Source organism: Mandrillus leucophaeus, unplaced genomic scaffold, assembly GCF_000951045.1.
Source record: "Mandrillus leucophaeus isolate KB7577 unplaced genomic scaffold, Mleu.le_1.0 Scaffold309, whole genome shotgun sequence".
Classification (NCBI taxonomy): domain Eukaryota; kingdom Metazoa; phylum Chordata; class Mammalia; order Primates; family Cercopithecidae; genus Mandrillus; species Mandrillus leucophaeus.
Window position 1 is genome coordinate 2,550,663 of NW_012103243.1, and position 8,607 is coordinate 2,559,269.

An 8,607-nucleotide genomic window follows, 5' to 3' on the forward strand; every position below is an offset into this window, starting at 1 on the left:
GCTTGGCAGAGAGAGAAAGAAACCCTCCGTGTCCTATTTTCCCAGCCCGAAGTGGAATGGGACGAATGAGGTGGCCTTGTGCCTCTCCCTCTCCCCTCCGTCCGAGGACAGCGGCTTGGCCGGTCCTCCTGCCAGCGCCTAGCCCTCCTAGTCTCCCCAAGGGGCTGGAGCGAGAGGGAGATGAATTGGGGCGATGGAGAGATAGCGCGAGCGGGAGATAATCGTTATCACCAGGGTTTTTCTTCCAGTGATGGATCTGAAAAGATCTATCACGCAGGGTAGCTCTCCCGGAGGCATGAAACAATAGACGTGAACCTCGCGCTGCAGACTGCCACAGGGACGCTGTCCGTGCGTCTGTCATTTCTGTCCCCATAGGGCCTGTTCCCCTAGTTACGAACACCCAGAACCTTGAGAAATGCCGCGAGCACCCACCCACCCACCCACCCACCCGACCTCCACATTCGGCCCGCTAGGAGGTTTGCCCAACGGCTTTCTTTGCGGAGTTGCTGCAGTTTCAAAGCCTGGACTCTGGAGGAGGCACGCGGGGGCACCTAAGGGGATTGGAGGTGGAATAGGGTGGAAGGTGAGGCGCTGGCCTAGACCCACAAAGGGGCCGCAAATCCTGGGGAAATCCTAGGAGCTGACTCGGAACGGTGGCCCAAGCCAATGGCCCGCGAGAGACCGCCCCGCATTTGGCCAGGCGTCCCTGAAGAGAGCGGAGGCGCGCGGGGGAGGGCGAGGGCGGGCTCCTCTGGAGGCAGCGGGCTACAGGCCGGGCTCCAGGCCGGGCTCCCTAATCGGGTCAGCAATTGGAGTGGGAAGGCCGGACAGGTAGGTGGCGTGGGGCGCACAAGCCCGGCAGCGGTAACCCGGGACGCCTGTACTCTTTCCAACCTGGTCTTTGAGAACCCTTAAGCGCGCTCGGGACCGGGACCCAAGGGCGGCACCGCAGCCTCCCAGGCCCTTGGGGCAGCCTGGGAAGGGCGGTCCATCAGCTCTCGCGCCCCGGGCGCGGTCTTCGCGGGGTCTGGAAAGGGAGACGCGCGCAAACGCCTGCGTGGAGCCATGGGCGGTGGGCACACCCCGCAGGGGGAGCTACTGCTGTAGCCCCCCTAGAATTTCTGCATTTTTCCACTCTTTCCAAACTGGATTCTGGGGAAAACAGAGTAACCTTTGCGTTTAAGAGGAGGTAACTAGCGGGAAGCGGTCTTGGAGGAGGTAACTGGTGGGCAGCGGTGTAAGGAAAGGCGCGATTGGGTCAGCAGCACCACCACATAAACTGCATGGGGGACCCTCTTTGGTTTTCGCCCTTTGGGGTACGAGTAGAGGTTTGGTGTTTCACCTCTTGTGTAGGGTAAGCGCTGCTGGCATTGGGCAGAAGTGGGACACTGGAAAGAAAAAGCACCACCGTCCCCCGGCTCCCTCCCCTCTCCCCCGAGCTACTGCTACTGGCCGCCTTTAGGCCCACGGAACTGGCTTGGCCCCCACTTCGCAGGCCTGACGCTGAGGCATAAAGCGTCCAAAGAGGAGCAGAGCAACCTCCCTGCACCTGCGGACTCTCCTCTCCCGGTACCTGGCGTCAGCTGCAAAATCTTCAATTTCCTTAATCCCCACACCCAGCCGTATTGATCGTCCTATTGACCCTGGTTTCTGTGCGCCATTCAGGATAGATTTAGCGTAGCAACCTTATGAACTGGGGGAGTCAGGTGTATGGAGAGAGTGTCTGTTATCTTTGGGGGGCTTTATTTTTAAGGAAGCACCTAGAATCAAAATGAAAATCTTACTGAGCCACTCACCACCCACAATCCGGCCTGGCCAAAAGGAAAGGGGAAGGGCGGGCAGTAAGTTGTGTTCAGGAATCTCAGTCAAGTAGATCCCATCCGTTGGGTCTGCAGGTGTGAGCGGGTGCAGCAAAAGGGCATCCATGGACAGGGTTGAGGGCGTGCGGGGTGATTAGTAAGGAAGACCCCATGGCAAAACCCCACGGCGCTAGCCCGCAACTCGCGCTTACCCTGGAGCTGGCGCCCCCAAGCAAGCGATGACGTGACCCGGGTGCCCGCGTTTGCCCTCCCGGTAGGCCAGAGCCTAGGGTTGAAGTAAAGTTGCTGAGTGGGTTACTGTCGCTTCTGGGGAAGGAAATCTGCACTGCAGGAACTCCTTTGTGCCTTCTGCACTCACCTTTCGCACTTCCATCCAAAATTCTGGGTTACCTAAATTCCTGTCCCAGTACCTCAGGAAAACGCCAACTCCTGGCATTGCTTCCCGGTTTCCCTCCCAGTCACTCCGGTACTCCCAGAGGGAAACCGGGCTCCGGATCCCCCTCCGCCCCCGGCTTCAACAGCCAGCCGCCCTGGGAGCTCTTTGCCCTTCCCAGCCAGTGCCAGTTGCTGGGTGGGGGAGAAGGGTAGCAAAGGTAGGTGGGTAGGGAGGGTCAGGTAAATGGCGCGGTTCTTCCCCCCTTCCGCAAAAGTAACAATACTACTGTAAATTCTATTAAAATTGAATTTCATCTCTCTCTCCCAATCTGTCCCCTCACAACTACTACAAGGGAGGCGGGGGTGGGATTAAGGTCGTCCCCGGAAAAGGGGGGCAAAATGCACGCCTGCTCCTCTCATTTGTTAGTTGCTTCGGTCAAAAAGTTTGCTATTTATAGGCTACACGCGGCAGCCCGAATCTCCGCGCCCGCTTCCGAGTGCAAAGTGAGAGCGATCCCGGAGACGCCCAGCGGCCCGACTCCGTCGTGTCCCGTGATTTGTTTTGTTTTAGTTCTGCTCTCACGCGGCAAGCAGCCAGGGAGAAGACCGTGGGGAACCCCGAAACACCCTCTGGTAGTAGCAAGGAAAACAGTTCTGCAGTCGGTGAATGTGAGTCCGCTCTTGACCCCGCTCCGCGCGCGCGAGCGAAAAGGCTGGGAGGAGACGCAGCCGCCCGGCGGCCGCCGCCGCCGCCGCGGCCGCCGTGCGCGCCCCTTGCTCAATCCTTGGCCTCCGCCTCTGCCCCTTCAACCTGCAGCTCCACGCGCTCTCTTTCTCTTGTCCCTCCTCCCCCTTTGATTTCTCCCTTCTCATTCTCTATTTCGCTGCATCTCTTACCCTCCCCTCACCTCTTTGGCACTACTCTCAACTTCCAGTTGAGTTTGCATCTGGGCGCAAAATGAGTCAAGACTGGCCTTTACGTGGGAGGCGGGGTGGGCGTGTGTGTTTCATAAAGAATAAAACTGTGCGGGGCTGGGCGGGTCGGGGGTGATGAGGGGGAAAAGCGCGTGCCCGAGCTGGCCGTAGAGCGCGGCCCGGCGCGCTGGGGGAGGGGACGAGGTGCGTCCAGATGGAGACCTTTCCTTTCGCAGTGGCTCCGACCTCGGGATGAGGACGCGGTGCCCAGGAAGCCTGGCCATTTGGGACCATCCCTACGCGGAGCGGGGACAGATCTCTCTTAATCAAAATCTCAGAACCGCCCTGGGCGGAAAGCGGGGAAAGGAGAGGAAGGACGTGGTCTCATGCTGTGGCTAGCCGGAAATAGAGTCAGGGTCAGGTCTCTGAATTCCAGGTACACTGGGAACTGCGACACCCTTTTCCCAGCGGCGCGGCCAGGACTCGCTTGCTGTGAGAGCAAAGGTGCAAGCGGATCGCGGCGGTCGGTCCATAGGCCTTGACCTTGTCCTCTTTTTCTAAATGCCAGAGCCGCAGAATATGCGGTGTTAGAAATCAAACGTCAAGGGGACGGGGCCACAGCAGGCTGGCGAGGTTCCTCGAGCCTCAGCCCGGAGCGAGAGAAGCTTAGCCGCGCCAAACGCGCGGGGAAGAGCGGTGCGCTCGGAGCCGCGGCTAGGCGCTCTGTCTCGCAGGCGCGCCGCGGCTGGCAGGAAACTCGCGCACGGTGGGTCAAAGTGCCCTTTCCTGCCTGAGTTGAGGCACACTTTTCGGGGTACGGGATGTGAAGAAGGTTGTGACTGAAAATAAACCCGGGGCTTGGATCCGTGAGGCCAAAAATGAGAGGCCAGAGCGAGGGTAGAGAGGAATTAATAACAAGTCAGGGGAGACCGCTGGCTTCGCTTCTCTGGCGCGCAGGGCCCTGTGCCCTTAGTGCGCGCATAGGGGTCAACTTCTTAGGCACCACCAATTTCTCCTTCCTCTGTAGAAGTCGCAATTAGAGTCCCCTTTTGGCCACATTCCCCCAAAAGTGCCCAGGCGGCCTTTGCGGATAGACTGGTAAGGAGAGAAGATCCAGCGCCAGTCTGTGTCGGTGCCGTTTGGAGGAGACTTACTCCCCAGGGTGTGTGCGCCCGAAGTTCCCCGTCACAAACCATGGGGGCTGGGGCGTGGTCTGTTCCCAGCCCGCATCCCCAGTCCCTCCCAAGCTCACGTTGCAGCAGCAGTCTGGTTCATACAGGACCCAGGGCGCCCACATCTGGCCCTGAGCTGCCCAGATTCTCAACGTGGCCCTCCCAAAACCGCTTTCCAAAACTCAACTGCCCAGTTAAAAGCAGAAACAAGTTTCTGCCACTAACTCTGGGCCACATTCGAGGATATGGGTAGATGCGAAACTTAGTACATCTTCATAGGCAGAAACCGGTGGCACTGACCTATAAATGTTGGAATTCAGGTACTGGAGGTGCGATGTCTCAGTAGCTCTCAGCCCTATTCCCCAACAGTAAATGCGCTCAGCTCTTTGGTTGAGGTTTATCTTAGCTGTTGATCTTTGCCCTAAGCCCTAGTGAGAAGGGAAGGAAAGGAGAGAACAGGTCAAAGTAAGAAAGGCTTACTTTCTGAGGAAAAGAGACAAGGGAAAGACTCAAAGGAAAAGCACAGTTAAAAAAAAAAAAAGAAAAGAAAAAAGAAAGAAAGAAAGAAAAGAAAAAGAAAAACCCCATTGCCAGTTGTCTGTCTTTCCACCTTGTTTAGTTTGAAAAGCCCACGACTTTCGAGAGCGAAGGAGTTGGTTAGCCAAGGACCCTCAGACACATTTAAATACCCCATCCCCAAAATGTTTCTATGACAGGCGTCGCTCAAGTGTTGGCCAAAGTTGGAGAAGGCCTGAGCGCGGGCTCCTAGTATCTCTGGCAATTTTGCTTTAGCGTAAACTCTGGGTCCTGAAGATGGGGCGCTAGGCGCCAGGCTCCTGGGTAGCGGTGGGAGCAGAGTGTTTGGAGTCTAAATCATTCATTCCGCTTTCAAGAATTTTTTGAAGCATTAAGGCTTTTCCCGCCTTTGACGGGATCTTAAAACTCCGGAGCTTCTGTCGCTTAGGATAGTGACTTGCTCTGGCTGTGAGACTCACTCGCTCAGCTCTCCTTGCGGCAATGCTGGCCATATCTTTCTAGTTCGCGCTCCCAACAGCAGGCTCCTTTCTGGCCTGTGCTTCTCCAAGCTAGGCCTCTGTGGCGTGGCCTCTAGAGCCGTGGGTCTTTACTCATAGTCTGGGGCTCTAGATAGGAAGGACCCCAAGTTCTCCTTCTCGTTGCGAGTAAAGATGGCATTTCTACCATGTAGACAAAACTAGACAACAAACTTTTGGGGTATGGAAGGGAGGTGGTGACAGAGAACGGAGAGGCCCATTTGTTTCCAAATCAGGTAGTGAAGAAAGAAGAGATTTCACTTCCTCCAAATTAGCTCGTTTTCAAGCAACTCTGGAAAATGGCAGGAAGAGGAATTGTCCTCTTACAAATACTTCAGGTCTGTGACCTGTAACCCCCAAAACGAGGCAAGGAAAGGGTAACCATACACCTGTAACCCCCACAACGAGGCAAGGAAAGGGTAACCATACACCTATAACCCCCAAAAAGAGGCAACAAGAGAGCGTCCATGCACGTGGAATTGAACAGAATTGGGTACCTGTACCCATCTGCATACGAGCCCTGCTTTTCTTAGATGGCCTTAGATCATGGTTATAAGTGGCAGCCACTATTTTACCAATAATCAAAGCATAATCTCTTGACAGTTCCTAAATTGTGTTTTTCATGGTGCCACTGGCTGCTAAGTTGCCAGGGATGCGATAATCAGCTTGAACCATCCCAGACCAAGATAACTTTATGAGCCTTAAAATTTCCCCACCTTTCTCAATCCCACTTGTAATTCCTCAGCCACCATCCTGCCTTCTCTACCAGCATGGCTGTGTCGTCTGGGTACTAAAATGGCCTGAGAACCAATCCCAGTTGTTCATCTCCCTTTCCCCAGCTAGACCTTTGACTAGATTAAAGAATTACTCGGCTTAGCTCAAGATGTCACACACCTGTAATCCCAGCACTTTGGGAGGCCAAGGCAGGAGGATCACTGGACTCTGGAATTTTGAGACCAGCCTGAGCAACACAGTGAGACCTCCCTCTCTACAAAATGTAAAAAATAAAAATTCCTGAGTGTGGACGGATGAAGGCAATGGCTAAACTTTTCCTAAAAGTTGGAACAATTCCTTTCCTCCCTCCTTTTTCACTCTGACCCCCAATGCCATCTTTCTTGGGTCAGCAACTCCAGAACTCCAGCAATGGGGTCTTCCTAATCTTGTGCTCTCCCTTATTGGGATTTCTTTTTCTAAGAGGTGAGTGTGCAGAGGAACTGAGCACAATCTCCTTCCAGGATTTTATTTGATCATTAAATTTACACATTTCAAGGCAAAGAGCTGAGGCCTGAAATCCAGATGGCAGGAGGGAGGGAATTAGGGAGAACCCAGAGAACTAAGTGACAATTTGACAAGGAATTTCAATTAACTTGATACTCTTCTATTATGTCTCACCAGTTTGAACTCAAATTTTTCCCCTTAAGCGGAGAAATACAGTTCTCCAATTATGTGACTGTATTAGCCATACATTCAGGGCTGTATTCTGGCAGAGCATTTTTAGAAGTTGACCACTGAATACGTATGCAACCTCCGAAGTCTTCTGCGCCCTCCAATATCTCACTTCATTTTGACATCAAATAAAAGCATTTACTTTCATCCAGTTCTTGGTCACCTTCAACAGGTTGGTTTCAGTTGCTATATTTCTCAAATTTCCTTACAATAACAGCACATGAACCAGATATGTTTGGATTCCGTGGGACAGGATTACTCCCTCTTCAGTTCTCCAGGTAGTTCTAGCTAAAACTGCCTTTACTTTCACCTGAGTTACACACCTGCTTGAGGTGAAACTGAAGATTTTGTTTAACTTGAATTATTGAAATACTTGTTCACTTTTTTTTTTCTTTTCTATTTGGAATAAACCTGGTCATTAATAATTATGGTCATATGAACATTTAAATAGACATGTCATAAAAGATAAACACGCCTTTTATGTAGAAATTTTCTTTGAGGTATTTAAAAATCACAGCTTGGGTATTTAGCATAGCTTCAGGAAATTGGAACTTTGCAATTAATGGACAACTGAACTTATTTTCAGAACTTTTCATTAAACGTTAGCATACTTCTCCAGAATTGCATTCTCTAATTCAACTGAATCTGCTATTAATTGCTTTAACAAGTATGTGCTTAAATGAGATTGTTTGCAACATATCCACCTGTACAACCTATTTGACAGGAGTTTACAATTCACAAAAATTAAATTTGGGACAATATAGTATATTCTATTGATCCAATTTATTTAAGCTATATTGTACTGCCAACATCTTAATAGTAAAAAAAAAAAAAGACATTTCTTTGTAGAAGAAAATGTATGTGTTCTTTTTCAGGAAGGCTTGATGAATACTTAGTTTGTCTCCCATGTTCTTTATTTTTTTCTGTCAGATGCGTCATTGCTTCTGATTCATTGATCTCATATAAATTAAAAGAAGATTCAAGTTACTGATTTCTGAAAAATTATATCCCCCTCTTAGCCAGAATAATTAATATTCAATTATTTTAAACATTTTAATGTAATTTAGAAGAGAGAAAACTCCTGCACATATTCATTAATTGATGATTACCAAATTAGCTAAACTATTGACAACATTTGGTTCACAACTATTAGTGAACATTTGGAAGTGAAGATGTAACATCAGGAAAGGTGACATTTCAGGTCCAATGCAGTGGCTCACACCTGCAATTCCTGCTCTTTGGGAGGCCCAGGAGAGAGAATTGCTTGAGGCTAGGAGTTCAACACCAGCCTGAGCAACACAACAAGATCCCTTGTCTAAAAAAAGAAAAAGAAAAATCAGCCAGGCATGGTAGTACATGCATATAGTCCTAGCTACTCAGGAGGCTGAGGCAGCAAGAGATCTTGAGCCCAGGAGTTTGAGGTTGCAGTGAGCTAAGATCCCACTGCTGCACTCCAGCCTGCAGGACATAGTGAGACCCTCTCTCTATATAAATAGGTAAATAAGTAAAGTTTCAGTTTCTGCTATCAATGTGACAATCCAAGAATGATATTCGAGATCAAAGGGCAAATGATAAGTGGCACAATGAAATAAAGGGAATAAGGACAACTTGTCAGCTGCTATCTTCTAGATGTAGTATTCCACTCCTTAAAATCATTTGGGTGATATATTGTGTGAAATTATTTTGCATGGGAATAAGAAGCTTCTTCCTTCTTCTACTGGGTGTCCAAGTTAATATTTACTTTTTAATGAGGTAAACTTCACATAACATCACATTTATCATTTTAACCATTTTAAGGAATATAATTTGGTGACTTTTTTTTTTCAC

General features: G+C 50.5%; 1 protein-coding gene across 2 annotated transcripts in view; it reads left to right on the forward strand.

Moving 5' to 3' along the window:
* The first annotated feature begins 730 nt into the window (after positions 1 to 730).
* The window catches only part of ESRRG (estrogen-related receptor gamma), a 683,317-nt gene continuing 675,440 nt past the window's right edge, over positions 731 to 8,607 (forward strand). For both annotated transcript variants that reach the window (XM_011987382.1, XM_011987390.1), the window contains exon 1: positions 731 to 831. The gene's annotated coding sequence lies outside the window, so the exon portion shown is untranslated. The remainder of the gene's footprint in view (positions 832 to 8,607) is intronic.